We start from the raw sequence: 22,242 nt of genomic DNA on the forward strand, positions 1-22,242 counted from the left end.
CCACATATCCTGAACTGAACCCTGATCTTCTCCTGCCCAAGTCATTGGTGAGGTGAGGAAATGCTGTGGAGAAGTGTCTGGCTCTTTAGAATTCCATGATTCAACACTGGAAACAAGATCTAAGTCCTTTATACATGAAAATATAAGGTTTGTTGTAATAAATATGTTAAAAATGGGAAAAGGACACAAGGAACTATATTCAATATCTTGTAGTAACCTAGAATGAAAAAGAATATGAAAGGGAATACATGTATGTATATGTATGACTGAGGCATTATGCTGTGCACCAGAGGCTGATGCAACACTGTAAACTGACTATGCACCAAAAAAATTAATAAATAAATAAATAAGTGAAAAGAAATATCTCATTTTTACATCCTTAGAGGAAATTAATTAAAATTGATTTAATATTTTATAACAGCTCAATTTGGTGTGATTTATGGTTAGTAAGAAAGGCTATATTTAGTTCAAAAGCAGTGTCTACTAAAATTAAACTTTGTATGTGAATAAAACTTACAGAAAACTCATTTTTTTAGCTTTTTGATCAAAGAATCTCCTTATCTAAGAAATATGAAGTAGAAAAATATGAATTTTAGAATGCCTTCTGATTACATACAAACAAGTCTGGCTCCCTATTTTTATTCAAATGGAGATTAATAACCTTACTACTCATGAACAATAACCACAGTGACATCATGACCAAGTTAAAAGGGCACTCAAGTGTAGATAACATTTTCCTTTCTAAATGCCTTTTTCTTCATGATTGCATCAGAAACTTCACATTTCACAGATCAACTGGTATCCTTGTTTCTAGTGTGTATAAATGTGTTTCATCTCTTTTAATTTCATTTTCCAAAGAATGAAAATTCCTAACCTCTAACCAGAAACCATAATAGCATTTTATTTATAAGAGGCAGTGAGAAGACCCATGAATATGCATGAATACTATAAAACCAAATGGCTGAGAATTTTTTTTAATCATAAAGAATTAGTAGAGTTATTTTTAAGCCTCATAATTGAGGGCCAGGTTTAAATGCACTTACTATTGTATCATCATAATAAAATAAAATTTAGAATACCCTAAAGTACAAAAGGGAAAGCATATGAAGCATTTTATAAATTCCTGCAAGTTCATACCCTTTTTGATGTACATATTCCCATTACATTTGATTTTTTAATCCCATTAACTCAAATATTGGTAGAAAAACAAATACAGATTTATGAATTATAATCTCATTTAGAATGCCAGCACTGCTTTGCAATCACCTATCTCTACTGTCTCTCTCGCTGGTATGCAAGAGAGGGCAGATTTCTACAGAATTCTTCCTTTGGGTTCAACATCATCATTTCTTTATGCTCTTTCCCTTGATTTTTTTTTTTCAGTCTCTCTCATTGGATCTTCTTTATGCAGTTTTTAATGTTTGTTTCCTAGGATTCTGGAACTGGAACTCTTTCCTATTCCATGCTCTTTGGAGTCAGGTTTGTGATTCAGTTGAGGCTTTTCAGGGTGAGAGCTCATGCTTGTATTAGTTTCCTATTGCCACTGTAACAAACTACCACAAACTTATTGGTATTAATAAATCATGCATTCATTATCTTACAGTTCTGGAGGTCTGAAGTCTGAAATCATCAGATACATGAGCTGACATCAAATTATCAGCAAGGATGCTTCCTTTTGAAGGCTGAGAGGAAAATCCAATCACCTTGCCTTTTTCAGCTTCCAGTGGCCTGTGTTCCTTGGCTTGTGCTCTTTCTCCACCTTCAAAACACATCTTCCAATTTCTGCTTTCCTCATCACATCACCTCTTCTCCTTTTGTAGTCAAATCTCCCTCTGCCTCCCTTTTACCAGGACACTTGTGATCACAGGTAGGCTCATGAGGGTATTCCAGGGTAATTCCTCCCATCTCAGGATCTTTAATTTAATCTCATCTGCAGAGTCCTGTTTGCCCTATAAGGTATCATTCACAGGTTCCAGGATCCAGGATCTGGATATCTTGGGAGGTCATTATTCTGCCTACCACAATGTTCCAGCCCCCAACATAACTTTACATATACACACAGTCATTTTATACACACACACACACATATACATATACATACACACACAATGTATATATATATACACACACATCACATAACTTTCAATTGTATATGGCCTGGTCAAATTCCTACTCAACCTCAAAACCAGTGCGGTGTCCAGGGTGAGTAGGAATTTGGTTTGGCATTATCTCTTCTATGAGGTTTTTAATATCCTTCACTGCCTTCAAGATCATCCCTCTGAATTTCGTACATAATTTTGTGAGGTGACTTGCTTGGTTGCAACTCTTGCTATATTTGAGATTCTTGTGTATTTTTATTTTTTGCAACCCTAGTGATTAGCACAATAAATAACCCAAGGTATAATGATACAGTAACACATAATAAAGCTTTGCGTTGTGCACTACATAAAAATGTTAACTGATTTCTAGAATTCCTTGGGTAGTCACTTGGCACACAATGTTTACTCTAATTGATCCTATGTAATCAACTGAGTAATTAGTATTTATCATGTACTTACTATGTGTAGGTATAGTGAAATTTTTTACTTCAAGTTTCAGTTTATTTGAAGACAAGTGTAGACAACAAGCTGTGAAGAAGTAAAATGTAACTCTTTCAGATAAATTAAAATAAAATATTTCCTAGTTTTAAAGTATTTTTTCTTCTCTATATTATGTATACATTCTAATTTATTCAAAAGGAAAGAATAAGCAGAAAATTATTTCAAATAATCAGATTAAACTTTTATTTTATATGTGTTTATGTGGGTCACAGTTAATTTCTGTTCCCTATACATATGCTAGATACTTTTAAAATATTCAAACTTTGGGGACTTAATGCTCTAGTGTTAAAATAAGTCTACAGTCAAGCCTCTGCATTAAAAATATGTAGATTACATTTTGGACAATATAGTTTGTAAAAAAACCAAACAGTAAATTAGATATTAGTAGTTACAATAAGGCAGAGTTTATAATATTTTAATCTTGATGCTGCTGATAACTAGTTTAACTTCAGGCAAATAACTTAACCTTTCAAAATATCCATTTTCTCATCTCTAAACTGGATAAATAATGGCATTTATTTACCTGATAAATTAGCTTATTGTAGGAAGTAAATAATGCAGTGCCTATAAGGCATTTAGGTCAATGTCTAGCTTCAATAAATTGTAGCTTATGAAATTTCTTCTAAATTGTGCCACAGGGCTGTGGCTAAATCATAGCTTTTCCAATTGCTAAACAATTTAATTTTATTTTAGACCAGAATTAGGATACGCTTGACATCAATGAGATTCCCAAACTAATATATTGAAATCATGGGTCATAATAGAAAGAGCTGGGGGTTATATGTCTCCCTGGATATCTCAAAAATGAGATGAAGTAATAAGGAACTTAAGGGTTGTCTTAGAGAGACATGAACTGTAGTTAACTTAGAGCAAGGCAGAAGGTAGTGTATTGTCTCTGAGGTTGCTTCCTCATATAATGAAAATAAGCTTAGTTTAGATCTTAGCAACTTTTCAGAAGTAGCAAAGCATCTTCATGGTGTCACCAGTTTGCCCCCAATTTAATTAATTGTCTCAAGTTCTTCCAACTTAAGATAAATAAAGTCTGTATATATATAAAGTCTGAGGACCTAGTGTATAACATGGGGACTATAACTGACAACATTGTATTTAACTGAAATTTGCTAGAAGAGTAGAACTTAAAAGGTTCTCATTTTTAAAAAAGGATAAAATGTGAGGTGGTGGTGGTGTTAATTAACTATGGGTTCCTTTCACAATACATAATAAGTATATAAAACCATCATGTTCCATGCTTTAAATAATACAATTTGATTTGTCAATTGTACCTCAGTAAAGCTGGAAAAAAATAAATTATCACTGAGAAAAAAAGTTTGTATGTTATTTTCTTAAGACATGTTTTACAATTCTCTACTATTAAAAAAAGGAATATCAAACATAGTTGAAAATTTTTAATTTCTAAAACCCTTAATTACAAATTAATCACTTTTACTAGTGTTAGAAGTGTATTACTAAAGCACTTATAAAGACATTCTGTCTTAGGGCCACTGTAGTTTTATTTACTCCATTTTTCACCATCACTTGAAAATCCTCAACATTGCATTAATGAGCCAAAAGAGCTGATGTACTACCAAGGAGGGATATTAATGAAAGAATGATTCTAACTCATTATACAAAAGTCTCCCTAATATTTGGTTTCTGGCATTACAGATTGTCTATTCACAGTATCATTTGTCAACTTGCTATTATTATGAAATGACTGAGTAATATACCATAATTTCAAATTATGTCAGAGTTTTAAACCAAAACAAAAAACCTTTGGCTGTTTTCCACCAATATTTACCATCTCTTTCCATTCATGAATATTTTCTTTATGGATAATGTTTGGATATAAAAGGAGCTGTATAATAACACAGATTTACATTTTACTTGCATATAATAACTGGTAAGAGTAACACAACACATTGGTGAAGTACCTAAAAACTGCACTTACTTATTCACTAGCCATGTCAAACCCTGCCAGGAGCCCTCTTTCTAACACATCTGTGTAACTAATAAACTGCCTTCAGGATAAAGCAGCTTGTACACAATGTCTGCGTCACTGAGAAGTGGCAAAACTCTCTTGTCTTAATGATTAAAAATGTTTTCTCACTTCTTCCTTGCTGGAAAAATCTAGATCCTCTTGAAGTGTTTGGTCACTTCATTTGGAAAGCAGATGAAATGAACATCTAGATGCTACTTTTTCATTCCTGTTGTTTAAGTTGCTGTATAAACTGTTAGGGAATAAAAGTTGTTAGGGAACACTAATCCAAAACAATAACAACAACAAAACCTAAGATATAGTCCATAGATTTCTATTTTAAACTACACTCTATCAATACTTAAAAGGGAAGCAACACAGATTATATAGTAAAAAAATAAATTAATGGGAGAAAATATTTTTTCAAATACTAATTGCTTCAAACTTTTATCTCAGTTGGAAAGAATGAAGTATTAATGAGTTTTTAATCTCCATAAGGGTAAACTAAATTTATGCAGAGTAATCTCTGATCCCTAGCCACAGCTTACACTTTGTAATCTCAGCTGGTTGTCCAGAAGTCTCGGTGTGTGAGGTTGGATGCTTATTGTAAATTCATTACTAATAATGTAAAAATGACTTGAAGCTTTTCTACTCATAGTGGGTAAATCATATCATTTTCATATGCAAAAGAATAGGTTAAAAAAAGATGTTTGGCAAAATACAGCAATCAAGGTAACTGAAACTTTGCTTCTTGGTAAGCACAATAAAAGCAGTTACAACTTCAGATTAGTAGCCTGTTCAAAGCTACTTTACCCATAAAAGTAAATTTATTTTAAATTTGAAATAAAGATCAAATTACTTGCAGTATAAATACTGACTGACTATTATGAACCTAACTGGGCAGTTTATAGCTCTGCATGTGCAAACAAAATAGTTACCTTTTAAATGCCATTTACAACATTGATACATAATGATCCATGCTGATAACATGGAATTTCTTCACTGAATATAAGTAAAATTTCAAATGTATGTGGGAAAAAAAGTGAAAAGCAAGCAGATAACATGGGACAAATTAATGAACACTTTATTAATTTCAATATTCTCTTTTAACCTTAAAATAAGCAGATACTTTGGGTTTTCTATTGGCATTGCACCAAACTTTCATTTTAAATTATGAGCCTTATTTTTAATACAATAATCTATGTTCTTTTTTGGCATATAAAGGTTTTCATCTCAACTGAACAGCTTCTTTTATTTACTCTATAAGAAAGTACTCACAAATTAAATTAGGAAGCATTATGGCTTCTATCTTTTACCCATACTGGATAAAGTCAAAGTCCTGATAAGCAAATATGGGACTGTAATTTGGTCCCTCGATATTCACACCTAGAAACATACTGAAAGTTACACTGCTTACCCCAAAATATTCAGCCATGTGGAGGCAAAATTCAATCCAACATCTGATCACGGTGAAAACTTGCTCTATTTCCCAGAAACCTCTCTGCTCCTTGTGTTTTTATTGGGATATTCCTGTCCCTGTAACTCCAGTAGTGTAGCAGTTATCAGTGTGAGTTCTTTCTGAGATATAAAGACCTCAATAGGATCCCAGCTGTACCATTTACCTGCTGTATTACTTTACAGAACTTATTTCCCTCAGTTTCCTCACTAGTAAAACAGTAATAATGACTGCCTCTCAGATTGTTGGGAAGATTAAAATTGCATAGTGCCGGTATTCAGCACAATGGCTATCACATATTATAAACACAATAATGCTAGCTGTAACTAGCCTCATTTATGTGTCTTTGGCAAATCATTTTACCTCACTCTAGAGTTTGATGTCCTCATTAATAAACTAAATTAGTGAAATGTTCTCTTCCATAAGTCTTTTATTTTTCTGTAAAAATAATGGCAATAATGTTATTATAATCAAGTAAATTAAAATTTGGTAAATTTTATTAAACTGTATTCAGTGCAAAACAATCTGTCTTATATAGGACAGAATCTTACATTACAAACTGAACTTGGACTTTGAACAGAACACTGGAACAGAAATTGGCTTAGCTATTTTTGTAAGTAATATATAATACATTCCATAAGAGAAATAATCACACCCTAATATGTAATTATGTTATCTGAAGTTAATGTGTAGTTAATAGAGATGACAGGAACCAGAGACATGGAGGCCCTATTCAAAACCTAAAGACAGCAAACATTTGATGGAAAAACAACATACAACATAGAATACTATAACTATCATTAGATGGCGTATTAATTACTTGGCATAAAAAGGCTCTGTCTTGTGATCCTTGCTCCAGCCAGATTGTAAGGATGCTTTTCTGGAAGGTACTGGACAAGCTCCTACCTTAAGATCTTTGCATGTGCAGTTCTCTGCCTAAACATATCTCGATCCCTCATTTCCTTCATGTCTTTGATGAAAATAAAGCTCTGAAGTTCCTTCTCTGCTCATTTTATTTAAAATGTAAACTCCTTCCCCAGCTGAGGCAATCCTTATTCCCTTTCCTCCTTCAACACCTTCACCTCTTTTAGATCTTTTTAAAAATTGATAGCATTTATCACTACTTAATACATCACATGTTTTTATTATTTATTTTGTTTATTGCCTATTTCCTTCCATTAGAATGTAATTTTTAAAGAAATTTTTAATTGTTTTTTATTTCTATTTTTGTAAAACAGTACTTAAAACAATGCCTAGCATATAATAGATATTCAGTAAACATGTTGAAGGAGTAAATTAAGTACCTCTGAAATTTTACAAAACAAGAAAATTGATAGAAACACAATCTCTAAGCAGCAGTACTACATGGCTATCATTCAAACAGGGAAGAGAAATATACTTTCCATTTTATATACTCTTTTTATAACTTTTGAATGAACACATTAATTATATGCATTCACATTTAAATATAAATATTTTAGATAGAAATGAACACATTAATTATATGCATTCACATTTAAATATAAATATTTTAGATAGAAAGGATGTTTCTTAGAGACTGTAAATATTGAATATGATGGAGAGAAGTGAGTTGGCTGACCACAGATTACACAAACCACAATCTCCCATCTGCTTCTTTAGATGACCACTAGATTTTTCTGAATGTTTATTATAAAATAAATTTATTTCATTTATTTTTATGATTTCTATCTTTTTTAAGTGGCTGTTACTCAAACAGTAAGCATAAAGGAAACTGTTTACTCTTTTGGGTCATTAAAAAAATCATTTACTGTGCAATTTCATCTACATGGTTTTGCAGATTTTTTTGATGTAAACAAGTTCAGTTGTTATTCCCCAAGTGAGCTGGGAAAATGAGCTTCTGTTCACAACTAAATTTTTTAACCTAAAGTAAGTTCTCCCTCATTCTAAGAAAACATCTCTTTCAATTAGATCCAGTCCACCAGATACAAGAAATATCAAGTTCATGTCAAATGTATCAAAAGTATTGCAGTGGGAACTCAAAGTCTTTTCTTGAATCCCTCTGAAGTGTCACTTCAATACAGTTGCTACTAGTCACATGCAGCTTTTTAAATTAAAATAAATTAAAATATTCAAGTCTCAGTTGCACTAGCCACATTCCAAGTACTCAGCAGCCACATGTAGATAATGACCACCATTGAGGACAGCACAGATAAAAAATATTTTAATATTTTCATCACTTACAGAACTGCAAGAATGGATTTGTCCTGTCCTACCTGAGGCTAAGGCAAAAAAGACTGCATAAATCTAGAGATTATAAGTACCTCAAACACATATGGTAATGGCTTTTTCATGGTAAGAAGTATTCCTTTAAAACATCCCCTGACCATTCTTTGGTCAAATAGAGGACAACAGCATCCAGGAATGTGTTTGTACATATTATACTTACTAGGTTTTCAATAAACATACATTGAAAAAGTAGCTAATCATTACTTCATGGCTGCTTATCATATGCAAAACACAATTTGAGAACTTTGCAAGAATATTATTATATATATTATATCATTATACATAGTCTATTACTATATATGTGTACATAAATAAATTCTACCAGAAATTAATATATAGCAGTCATTTCTGTTCTCTGTTTTTAAGCCATCACTTGAGAAAACTGTTGAATCAGAATTATATGGCTCAATATCATTGCATAACTATTTACAATGAAAGAGTTCTATATGTAGATTATAATTCAGGGCACACAAATGTTAGTAAACTAGAAGTTTTCTGGTCATACCAGATCCTTTGACTTCTTCATGTGTACGAGTCTTCTTAAAAGGCTCCAGTACTACTCCCTCTCAGATTTTTCACTCCTATTCCTCCTTTAGAGTTGAGATCAACTGTCATCCTCTCATAAAGCAAACACTTTCCCCCCTTGTAGGCCAATGAGGACCCATGTAACATTCTTTCATTGTACTGTTGATGCAGCCTCATATTTAAGTTTATACTCAAATATTTAATTTCCTTACTTGATTAAAAGCTGATCCTTTCCACTAAAGAATGAGCTTTATCAAAGCTGGGACAATGGCTATTTTTATTCACCTGTATCTCTGACACTTGTACATGGTGTATGACCAGTTAATTTAAAAAATAAATTAATGCTACCCACGCTTCTTCATAAGTCATCTCCTTCCAAACTTCTGGCTTATTGAAATTCACTTAAATGTGATAATAGTTTAAGTGGGTGGGAGGGAAAAGAGACCACTTCTTTTGGATCAATGCTTTAAATGCTTCTTTTCCTCACAGCAGATTTTGATCTCCTTCTTTTTAAAGATTAACATCACACTGTCAACATGGTATAGTGGAAAGTATAAAAACATAGGTGTGAGAACACTTCTGTTCTCCCTTATGTTACTTACCCACTGCATGACCCCAGGAACTGAGCTTCTTTTTCCTAATCTGTGAAATTAGAATAGAACCACCAGTCTCAGTTTACTCAGATGTACCCAGTTTTGTGAGGGTCATATGATACAAATTGTGTAAAAACATTTTTTGAAATCCAAATTATTATGCAAAATGTGGAAAGGTACTTAAGCTTTTGAGTGGTGTGGTTCTTATGTTTTCCCCACTGCCAAATTTAATTTTTTCCACTTTAACTAGATTTCTTTTCTTCTGCCTGCAAACACTGAGAGTGTTTTCCCCTCCTTTCCTGCTGTATTTGATTCTCCATCTGTCTACCATCCCATTTTTGTTCTCCCTTTTACTGCCAATTCACCACATTTTTTCTTATCAGGTAACTTACCTGTAAAGCCCTGTAGTCTGGCCTCTTTCTCTATCACTTTACAAAACTGTTCTCAAATGGATGCTCCATGCCATAGCCTATGGCCATTTCACCATGTTGGTTCCACCTAAACCCTAACTCATGCTTTCAGCAGTTTCTTCCAATTGCTACACACTCAAAAACAGTGGTTATATACAGTTAGTCTACATTCCTATTTAAAATCCACATAAAAATAACTGGACAGTTCTCTCCTGTATAAAATGAAATATATGTTTGTTTGACAACAAATTATCAAGTAAATAACCATTTCAGTTAAGATATCTTTTGAGTCACAAGAATGATGTAAGTAAATCGCTGGTTTTGTTTGCTAGCAAAAAGGTCACTATCATCACCACTAACAACAACAGAAACTGACCAAGTTGTAATTCTTAAAAATCAAGATAAAATCAGCATCAACTCATCCTTCCCAGAGCAAACTTCCTCTCCCATAGATGTGGTTCAAATGTAAAGTGATGCATACTCAACTGATAAATGTGTACATGCAAAATATATAAATACTTTTCCCTTAGAAGTGGAATGTGTGCAGGTGTGTGTGCATGAGGGGGTAACTGTACCTCTATCTTTGTGGTCTTTAAGTAGGTCAGTCACTGGTTAAAAAAATACTTACTGGCCTTCTACTCATCAATCGCTATCCAAAATATTTATATCTGCTACTGAACTAAAACATATGAAGTCACCTCAGTAGCACTTATGTGTTTGGATAGACAATAAATAAGTAAATATATAGAATTTAAACCCAAATATTTACATAAAAATTATCATAATTGCTATGAGCTGATGTAATGATAGAAAACATCATGGGATAGGGACTTAAGAGTCACATGAGTGGGAAACCAGTGATGAGGCTGTTTGAGTAGACCAGCTGCAAGGTGGGGATGGTATGGTGCAGAATGATGGCAGAAAAGATGGAAACTGACTGACCTATTTGTGATATAGTTCAGAAGTGAAAACAATGGATTTCCAGTAGGACTAAAATATGGGGTAGAGGAAAAATAAGAATTAAGGATGATTTGTGGTTTCTGATTTGAATTTCTGTGTGGCAGGGACCCTAAATATTAAGATGGACAGTCACAAGTATGGATTGGAGATGAGTAAAATTTCTCTTTTAAATATTTTAAGATGACTAAAATAATAAATTGAAAAATCTCACAGATTAGTTAAATACATGATTTTAGAGCAAGGGTTGGCAAACATTTTTTATAAATGGACAGCAAGTAGATAATTCTGGCTCTCTATTGCAACTGCTCAACACTGCTCTTGTAGCAATAAAAGGAGCCATAGAAAATACCAAACAAATGGACATGCCTTGATTCCAATAAAATTTTATCTTTGGACACTTGTCAACTTAAAGAAAAATGTACAACCTGAGAGGTATGAGTTTAAGTTTTATACAGGGATCTTATTATGTAAGGACTATAGCTCAGGAGACAGCTGCTTAGAGGCTCTGAGGAAACTGCTCTAAAGAGGTGGAGAGAAGCCAATTTATATATGATTTTTGGCTGAGAAATACTTACAGTCAAGCATACATTCTTGGTAAATGATTACTGCTATTCACAAAGAACAGATATCTCAGGTTAATGACTTTAGCACTTTTCTATGTATGAGAAGATGCAAGAATGTGGGGTCATTAAAATTCTTTCTGAAATATACATCTCTCTAAGGGACCTGCTTATTCAAAAGCACAGGTGCCTCACCCTGTTTTTCATCCTGAATTCCTCTCAGGTTGCACTGTGGGTGGGCAAATGGAGTGGCTGATGACTTAACCTTTGTAGAACTAGGTGATGAGCAACGATTTACTTCTGTTTTGTTGACATACTGTAACTTGAATTTTATATAATTTTATGTCATGAAATACTATTCACATTTAGATTTTTTCTAACCATTTAAACATATAAAAACCACCTCACATCTGGGCAAAAAACAGACTTTGGGTTGTATTTGACCTATGGGCTATAGTTTTCCAACTCATCTTTTAGGCAGAGAATAGTTCCAGTCTGAAGAAAGCACATAGTAATTAAAATCATAAAAATAAATGAAACTGCATAAGAAGTGTAGGATAATATAAAAGATGATTCAGATATAAGGCCTGGGAAACTCTAAGAGTTAAAGATTATATAAAAGATAGTGTGAGGAATACTGAAAAGGAGCATGTTAAGCAGTAGAAAGAAACCAAAGAGAATATGGTACCATGATCTTGAGAAAGAAAAAGGCAATGCTGATAGCCATCAGATGGAAGCTGCCCTGGCACAGAGCTAGGCTATGGTGTTTTCCAGTTGAACATGAACTACTTCAACACCAGCTTGAGATGAGGTCACTATGTAACCATGATGCCGTGAAATGAAAACAACAGGACTCTTTGACTGCAGACAAATACAAGAACACTATGAAAACTACAACTATTTCCAAACTTCCCAACTCCCAACTGATAAGAGTAACAGCTGCTCCTTCACAATTATAGCTTTAGTCTCATCCTGTTCTTTCTACCTATAAAGTAAAAATAAAGATGCACAGCTATAGAATCTAGTTGCTTCCTCAAAGCACTCAGTCTAGAACAGATTCTGTTCCTTGAACCTTCCTCCAAATCACATAATACAAGACCCAAACCTATAACAAGAGCTTCTTGGCACACTCTAATTAAGATGCCTCACAGTTTCCTATGGAATATAGTCTCCCTCCTGCACCAGGTATCCAAAAGTCCAATTTGTTCAACTACAAGTGGTCTTTGACTGGTGGACCTCAACAAAGAGAATGTCTCAAAAAAGGACTTTTACCTGTATCAAATGCTGATAGAAGTCAAATAAGATGGGGACTGAAAAGTGATTAGTGGATTTGTTTACATGAAAATAGCTGGTGTGTTTAACAACATCAAAAACAGTCCATTTGAATGGTGGAAGCAAATGTCAGACTGTAAATGGACCTTGTATAAATGCTGCATACAAAAATGAAAACAGCATTCACAGACAAGTCTGCAAGTATGTGAATTTTATGTGAAGAGCAAAAATGGATTCATTTCACCAGCGACTATTCTTATCTGTTCTAATTGTAGTCTGTTACTTAATTTCTATTCCTAAAATTCTTTATAGGTGTTGCTTAACATGCACTGAATTAACGATCTGTAGTGAAATCTCTTTTGATGATGAGATTTCAAGTATTTCTATCCTAAGAATGGCACAAAGTAACTAGAATGATTTTAAGTGGGAAATATTTCAGCAATTATACATTTCATGGGGAAATATTTCTGCAATATCAAAAGATTTTCATGGGGAAAAATAAATGTAGTTAATTATTTTTCAATTAGTCTAAAATATTTTCATGGGAAAAACAATACATGGGTAAAATAATTCATTTATCTGGAAGTCCCAGATAACAATCACAACAGTGTAATATATATTATTAACATAATCAAAATATCAACATAGTTGTTTTTCATGTAAAAAGTAAATTCTAGTCTTAGGAATCTGAATTTATTAAAAATAATTTTGCTTCTTTTGGCTTTTCTTTGATGTTCAATATTAAAGAATACGATTCTGCCATGCAATCTCTTTTCCAGTAACCAGAGTAGAATGTCGTGGCTTATTAAAAAAAAAAAAAAAAAAAGGAGTAAATGGTTTTAAGATTCAAACTGAGCTCTCACTTTCTTTAGTATATATTTACAATTCTTTCTGTTATAATTCAGCCTATTTCTTTTTTGTCTAACATAGTTAAAATATCATTGCTAGTCATCACACCTATGGCTACAGGCTTAGTCAGGAATGCTTCTGCTGTGTTTCACATCTTCAAAGCAGGGCCTCAGTCTCTTTTTAGATGCATATTAATTAGATAGGAACAACTGAAGTACTTTAAAGAGCTCTAAGAATTTTTATTCTCAATTTTAGATTTCCTCGCCACCTCTTCCATGCTGCTTCTATTCCAAGGAAAAAAACTTATGACCTATTCCACCATAATATGAAGCATAGGATTGACGCACTCCACAGAGGAGACTTCTAGAATGCAGAAGCTCCTCCTCTGTTGGTGAGCCCTCCTCACAAGTCAGCTGCTCTGGAATACGTTAGACCTGGAAATGCTTCTCAACCACACCTAACGGTGATGGCAATCCTTCTGTTCTACAAAATGAAGGAAATCTATTCCTTAGCATGTTGGTAGACCCTACATTTATTTCCTCTTTTTCTTTTTCCTTTTTTTTTTTTTTACTGTTTCTTATTCTTTCTCATATTTTCCTGTATTCTCCTTTAAGTTTCATACCCAGACTATACCATGCCCAGTTAAGTCAGAATCTCTAGGGGGTGAAATGTAAACATCAGCATTTAAGAATCCTTTTTGGAAGTTCCCTAAGTTATTCAAATATTCAGCCAAGACTGGGAACCTCTGGTTAAGGTCATTGTTGATTACTGTAATCTCTTTAAATACTATTTACTGTACTATTTATTTACTGTACTATTTATTTATAGTACTAAATACTATACCCTACTCCTATGTACCATTTACAAAGTGTATCTTCACAACATCCCTGGAAGACAATGTTTTATTAAATACATTTTATTGGTAAAGAAATGAAACTCCAAAGTTAAGTACTTGCAAAGACCATCAAGAGTGGCTGGACAGAGCCAGGATGCAATCCAGTGCCCTCTCCACTTACCCAGCTGCTTTATGGAAGGAATATAAAACTTTTTGTATGTTCTCTTATATTTTTGCTTTGCTTTTGTTTTAGTAAGATATAACCGACATAGAACATATTAGTTTCAGCTGAACAACCAAATGATTTGATAGTCATATACACTGCAAAATGATCACAATAAATCTAGTTACCACCTGTCACCATACAAAGTTACAAAATTTTTTCTAGTGATGAGAACTTTCAAGATTTACTCTCTTAGCAACTTTTAAATATGCAACAAAATTTTATTGACATAAGTGGTCATGCTGTATATTAGATTCCCAGGACTTATTTATTTTGTAACTAGAAGTTTGTAACTCTTAACTCCCATCTCCAAATCCATCTACTTCTCAACACCCTTGCCCTCTGGCAACTACCAATCTAGCCTCTGTATCTGTTAGTTTGGTTTTGTTTGTTCATGTTTTGTTTTATAGATTACACACTTAAGTGAAATCATGTCTTTCTCTATCTGAATTATTTAACTTGGCATAATGCCCTGAAGATCTATCCATGCTGTCACAAATGGCAAGGTTTTATTCTTCTTTATGACCTAGTAGTATCCCATCATAAATATAACTTGGCTACTGTAAATAATGCTGCAGTCAACATAAGGGCACATAAACCTTTCTGAGTTAACATTTTCCTATTTTTCAGATAAATGCCCAGTAGTGGAATTGCTGGATCATTTGGTAGTTCTACTTTTAATTTTTTAAAGAATTTCCATACTGCATTCCACAGTCACTGTAACAATTTACATTCCCACCAACAATGCACAAGGGTTTCCTTTTTTTCCATGTTTTCTCCAACACTTGTTATTTCTTGTCCTTTTGATAATAACCATTCTGCCAGGTGTGAAATGACATCTCATTGTGGTTTTGATTTGCATTTCCCGGATGATTAATGATAATATCTTTTCATGTTCTTGTTAGCCATCTGTATTGTCTTCTTTGGAAAAATGTCTATTCAGATCCTCTGCCAATTTTTAAATTGGATTGTTTGTTCTTTATGTTATCAAGCTGTATGCATTCTTTATATATTTTGGATATTAACTTCTTATCAATTATATGACTTGCAAATATCTTCTCCCAATCAGTAGATTGCCTTTTCATTTTGTTGATGACTCCCTTTGCTGTGCAGAAGCTTTTTAATTTGATGTGATCTCAATTGCTTATTTCTGCCTCTGTTGCCCTACCTTTGGAATCAGAATCAAAAAGTAAGTCACCAAAACCAATGTCAATGAGTTTACCCGCTATGTTTTCTTCTAGGAGTTGTATAGTTTCTGGTCTTACATTCAAGTCTTTAATCTACTTTGAGTAAATTTTTGTTCATGGTGAAAGAGAACAGTCTGATTTCATTCTGTTCCATGTGGCTGTCCAGTTTTCCCAAATCCATGTATTGAAGAGACTGTTATTTTTCCATTGTATATTCTTGCCTTGTGTGCACCCTTTAATTAATCATATATATGTGGCTTTCTTTTGGGGCTCTCTATTCTATTCTATGCCATTGATCTATGTGTCTCTTTTTATGCTACTACCATACTGTTTAGACTACAATATCTTTGAAATATAGTGTGAAATCAGGGAATGTTATATCCCCAGCTTTGCTCTTTTTTCTCAAGATGGCTTTGACTATTCCAGATCTTTAGTGGTTTCATAAAAATTTTAGGACTTATCTGTGAAAAAATGACATTGGAATTTTTACAGGGATTACACTGAATCTGTAGATTGCTCTGGGTAAAATGGACTTTTTAACGATATTAATCATTCCAATTCATGAGCACAATATCTTTCCATTTATTTGTGTCATCTTCAATTTATTTCACCAATATCTTACAGTTTTCAGTGCACAGGACTTCACCTTCTTGGTTAAATTTATTCATAGTTGTTATTCTTTTTGATGTAATTGTGAATACGGTTGTTTTCTTAATTCTTTTTTCCAATAGTTTGTTGTTGTTATATAAAAACACAACAGATAGTTGTATATTGATTTTGTATTCTGCAACTTTACTGAATTTGTTTATTAGCTTTGACAGTTTTTGTGGTGAAGTTTTTAGGGTTTTCTATATATAAAATCATGCTGTCTGCAAATAGTGATGGTTTTACTTTGTCATTTCCAAATTGGCTGCCTTTTCTTTTTCTTGCCTAACTGTTCTGGATAGCATTTCCAATATTACATTGAGTAACAGTGGCAAGAGTAGGAATCCTTTTCTTGTTCCTGATCTTAGAGGGAAAGTTTTCAACTTTCCACTGTTGAGTATGATGTTAGCTATGGGCTTGTCACATATGATTTTTATTATGTTGATGTATGTTCTGTCTATAACCACTTTATTGAGAGTTTTTTAAAATCATGAATAGGTGCTGAATTTTCTCAAATGCTTTTTCTGCATCTATTCAGGTGATAGTATGATTTAACCTTCATTTGTTATTTTGTTTTGTTTTATTTTTAACATTTTTTATTGAGTTATAATCATTTTACAGTGTTGTGTCAAATTCCAGTGTAGGGCACAATTTTTCAGTTATACATGGACATATATATATATATATATATTTTCCTTGTCACATTTTTTCCTTGTGAGCTACCATAAGATCTTGTATATATTTCCCTGTGCTATACAGTGTAATCTTGTTTATCTATTCTACATTTTGAAATCCCAGTCTATCCCTTCCCACCCCCTTAACCTTCACTTGTTAATGTGGTGAATCACACTGAATTATTTGCAAATGCTGAACCATCCTTGTGTCCCTGAGTATATCCCACTTGATCATGGTGTATGATCCATTTAATGTACTGTTGAATTTGGTTTGTTAATATTCTGTTGAGGATTTCTGCACTTATGTTTATTAGAGATATGGGCCTATAATTGCTTTGTGTGAGGTGTAATTGTCTCATTTTGGTATCAGGGAAATGCTGGTATTTTAAAATTAATTTGGAAGCATTCTTTTCTCTTCAGTTTTCTGGAAGATTTTGAGAAGGATAACACTAAATCATCCTTGAATCTTTTGCAGGATTTACCAGTAAAGCTGTCTGGTTCCAGATTTTTTTTATTGTTAGCAGGTTTCTGACTAATTTAATCTACTTACTAGTAAATTGGTCTACTCAAAGTTCCTATATCTTCATGGTTCAGTTTTGAAAGATTGTGTTTTCTAGAAATTTATCTGTTTCTCAAAGATTGTCCAATTTATTGGTGTATAATTGTTCACAGTAGTATCTTATAATCTTTGGTATTTCTTTGATGTCAGTTGTAAATTCTCCTCTTTCAATTCTGTTATTTACTAATTTGAAGTAAGTCTAGCTAAAGGTTTGCCAATTTTTTTTATCTTTTCAAAGACCAGTTCTTAGTTTCACTGGTCTTTTCTATTGTCTTATTGGTCTCTGTTTTATTTATTTCCACTCTGATCTTTTTAATTTCCTCTTTCTACTAACTTTGGGCTTTGTTCTTTTTCCCCCCAGGCTTTAGGGGTGAAGTTAGATTCTTTCTTTGAGATTTTCCTTGTTTTTTGATGTATTCATCCATCACTGTGAACTTTCCCCTTAGAACTGCTTTTGCTGCATCTCATATATTTTGTTATGTTGTATGTCCATTTTCAATTTTCTGAAGGTATTTTTTTATTTCTCTATTGATTTCTTTGTTCATCCATTGGCTATTTAGTAGCTTGTTGCTTAATCTTCACATATCTGTGAGTTTTTCTGTTTTATTCTTGTAGTTGATTTCTAGTTTCATACTACTGTAGTCAGTAAAGATACTTGATATAATTTGAATCTTCTTAAAATTACTGACACTTGTTTTGTGACCTAACATATGATCTGTCTTAAGAGTTCCATTCCCTCTTATCTTTAAGGTTCAGGTTTTCTTATATTTCCATGTCTTGTTCACCTTATATCCCCACAGTCCAACAAAGTCTTCCACTCATTTACTCTTCAGAATGCAACTCCACATCACCAAGTTCAAAACCTTCCTTTTACTTCTTAGAGTAAAGCACACTTGAATAACAACTTGTACTTAATTTATACTTATCATTTTAAGCTATGAGAATCTGACTGACTTCTCTGTCTACCTCAGGTACCTGTGTGCTTTTTCAGGCTGTAAATGGGTAACAGTTGTCTCTGAATCTCCAAGAACTAACAATCAATAAATAAAATGTTAAATATACATCAGTTTGGCAAAACCACTGTCTCATATTTAAAGGTAGAGACATTCTAAAATCTTTGATTTCTTAAGAATTATTCTGCTATGAATCCACATATTTTTCAATTATCTATATGAGTGTTAAAAAATGTGAGTGTGTATTTGTATATATACATATAAACAATTGCAAGTGTGTGTCGTTATTTATTGTTTAGTATTTCTTAATGTCCAAAAACATGCTTGAATCACTAGATTTTGTTAGATTTTTAAGTGTGAAAACATAGTCTTGACTCTATGAGTTAGATTCCTGCTATTAAGAACTGCAGAACTGGGCCACTGAGAGAGATTTGCAAACTATTTCAAAGTAGGCAGCAAATTCATGGTCCCTCCAATCTAATAACAGTCATTCTACCAGTGTAGGTATCTACTCACCACACTTGGTAATTCTATAGAGATTTGTTTATGATTATGTCACTAAGTACATTTCCCTAAATATTTGCTCCTAATGCATCAGGCAATTGCATGCAAGCAGGCTCCATGAATGTTTAGCTAATGTACATCAACTTATAAACATTCCTTCTTCTGCCCACATTTGTCTCAGCCTTTTGTGAGGCTGATACTAGCAACCTCCTTCAAATAGTGTCAGATTGCATGGTGACTCTGTGATGGACAAATAAGTTTGCATACTGAGACCCACACATCTATTTTCCCCTCTAGTTTCATATTCTACTATTGGAATCCAAGTCTCTAAATATGAAGTATATTCTATTTTCCATTCTCTTTTGATTAGGGTGATAGGCAATATGTAAGATTCAGATCCTCACTTGCCATTGCAGCTTCTAAAATGTTCCCACATTAAATTACAAAGTAAAACAAATAGCTTTCTATCCTCAAGAAGTAAATATGTGAGCCTTAACATGCAGCTTGCAGGCCACTCAAAGTCATTATATAGTGGATTTTACTCAAACAAAATTGCTTCCAAACTCAAGCTGCTATTTAGAAGATACAATACTTAGCATCCCTCAAGAATATGCTTTAAACAAACAATCTTTAAAATAAGCAAAGTAAATAATGATGTATTTTATCATAGGGTGGCTTCAAAATGAATGGAACCATTGTTCACCATGCAATTCATGAAACTGATGCCTTAAATACTGATTTCCTAATCACTGTCATTGGAAGGCATTCTGGTTTGTTTTGGTTTTTTTTTTCTGTTATAAATTCAACTTAAAGCAGAGTAAGGTTTTAGCAAGAAAATTTTACATGTGTTTATGTCTGAAATTAAAACCACAAGAATTGAAAGGAAAAAAATAACCAAGGGGGTTTTCAAAAAATTTAAAACTCCATCATGCATAAATGGAGCTCATCAAAGAAAGTAATTTCCCTGCAGAAAACACTCCATCTTTTGTCTTATGTAAGTTATCAACATGAATATATTATTCTCAATGAAACTGCCTTTTCCCCTTTGTGTTTCATAGTTTTCATTTGGTGTCTCAAGTAAATAAACTTCCTTCCTTCCATCCCACTCCATTATTCAGGTCAGTTGCAATTAAATTTACCTTTTGCCTTGTGTAAAAGTTAATTATAGATAAAGCTTTACTAATTCTATGTTATTCATTCTTAGCTCTATTGTATTTTAAAGTCTAGAAACACTAACCTCTGGAATTAATCCACAATAAACACAAAATCATTTTTTTCAAGGTGGAGTATAATATCTTAGGTATCTATGACATTAGAACATTTATCTCAGTTTAGATTCAGTCTTGATCCAAATGATGGAATAAAGTTTCCATGGAATGACAACTCTAGTAAGTGCAACTTACTATACCCAGTCCACTCAGAATAACTGGTTGTAGTATATTAGATATCTTTTATCCACATTAACCCCAAAGGTTATAATCATTGAATCTGTTTATACTAATTTTTCACCTGTTTGCACTGCCTCCGTACCTAATAGTTTAAATAATTGAGTCACTTACTAAATCTTTTTGCTCTACCTATACCTTGAATAATTACTGTGTGATGTATGGACTATCAAAGAAGTATAATTTGTAGATATATAAAAATAATGTATTATTGTTTACAAATTACTGATGAACACTTGTTGGAAAACTAAAAGAAATAGTTATTACTCTTATTTTTCATGATTCTAAGAAACTGAACTCAGAATTTTAATGTAGACTATAAATATATTCATACTCTTGAGCTTTTGAATAGTAACATTGAAGTTCACTCACTATGTTTCCAAATGCTTGGCAAAATAAGAAGTTGCCAATTAGACTTTGCTTCCTTTGGTTCAACTGAGAAATAATTTAGTAAAAGTTTCCATCTCTTAAGTCCTTATGATTTATAAGCAGGAATGTTTTTCACATTGGTGATAATTACCTTATTTACTAGACCAGAACATTCAGATCCTCACACAACCATTTAATGTCTCACTTGCATAGCTGAAGAGAGTGTTCATAATTCATTTGACATTTTAAAAATTTCTCTGTTTATAGTGGGTGCTAATAGGACCCAAGCTGAATATTTAGAAAATAATTCTCTTCAAATGAGCATAATGAAAATGGAAAGTACTACGCATTCTTTAACTTCATATTTCTTGATTCTTATAACCATCTTAAAACCAAAAGATGAAACATTAGAAAACAATAAATGGGAAAACATCAATCATATTTGACCTTGCTAGATTAGCTTACTTTTAAATACAGCCCTATAAATAGGACAAGTAGTCAGTAATCATAAACCATGTCAAGGCTCATTTTTTGACTAAATATGATTTTTGCCTTCCTTCAGTCTCTAGCTTCAGCGTAGAATTGCCCTTTAAAAATGCAACAATAAATCAGCAACATTTCCTGCACTGTAATGCAAAAAGTGACAAAAAACTACAGCATAACTCACATAAAAAAATGTTATGCTAACACTCAAATCTCTCACTCAAGGTGATAGAATTTAATTTTGAAGCAAGGCAGTTATTCATCCTTTCCATTAAGCATATTTCAAAAAAATAAATAAAGTGATTAAACTGCATTGTCCCTATTTTATTCTGATGACCTGCTATTATAAATATTTCTCACCACCTCTTAGCAGAATCATTCAAAATATAAACATAGGAGCAGCCAATGTGAAGAAGTAATTTTTATATGTAACTGAATTTTTCCTCTTATTTATAGACCTATTCAATAAATTGTGACTATGAAACCCACCTTTATTCAATCTTCAAATGAAAGTTGTACACTGGAGATACATCAATTTAATTTTTCTCAGCATCTCATATCATGTGGCTTCCTTTAAGGTTAAGAAGAGTGATTCATTAAAATGTTTAAAGTAGAATAATAACTGTCATTTGAAAACTTTATAACAATTTTTGAATCACCAAAGTCACTTCAAATTAAGTATAAAATTTATCATGTATAACAAGTTTTACTAAAACAAAATGGTTTTGAATACTAAGGTGTTCTCGCCAAAAAATTAAAACATCTTAAACCTATGAGATTAATGGTATCTCTTATGACCCATATTTCATTAGGATAATTTAAATTTCATTTTCAAATTTCAAGTACATTTTCAGTGATACCATTTGATCAGACATAAAGGATTATAAAATCATCTAA

The 22,242-nt window shown here is 32.7% G+C and overlaps 1 long non-coding RNA gene across 2 annotated transcripts; it reads right to left on the bottom strand.

The window, feature by feature from the left end:
* Window positions 1-737: 737 nt before the first annotated feature.
* Window positions 738-21,918, bottom strand: LOC116660816. Of its 2 annotated transcripts, XR_004316464.1 has the most exons (4): window positions 21,835-21,918; window positions 9,427-9,466; window positions 4,708-4,828; window positions 738-2,627 (listed from the first exon to the last, which is right to left on the bottom strand). It is a non-coding gene; the product is annotated as an uncharacterized LOC116660816 (long non-coding RNA). The 2 variants fall into 2 exon arrangements; XR_004316463.1 differs by lacking the exon at window positions 738-2,627 and having other exon boundaries at window positions 4,065-4,828.
* Window positions 21,919-22,242: the final 324 nt, after the last annotated feature.

The sequence above is a fragment of the Camelus ferus genome, chromosome 31 (assembly GCF_009834535.1).
Source record: "Camelus ferus isolate YT-003-E chromosome 31, BCGSAC_Cfer_1.0, whole genome shotgun sequence".
In the NCBI taxonomy this organism is placed as follows: domain Eukaryota; kingdom Metazoa; phylum Chordata; class Mammalia; order Artiodactyla; family Camelidae; genus Camelus; species Camelus ferus.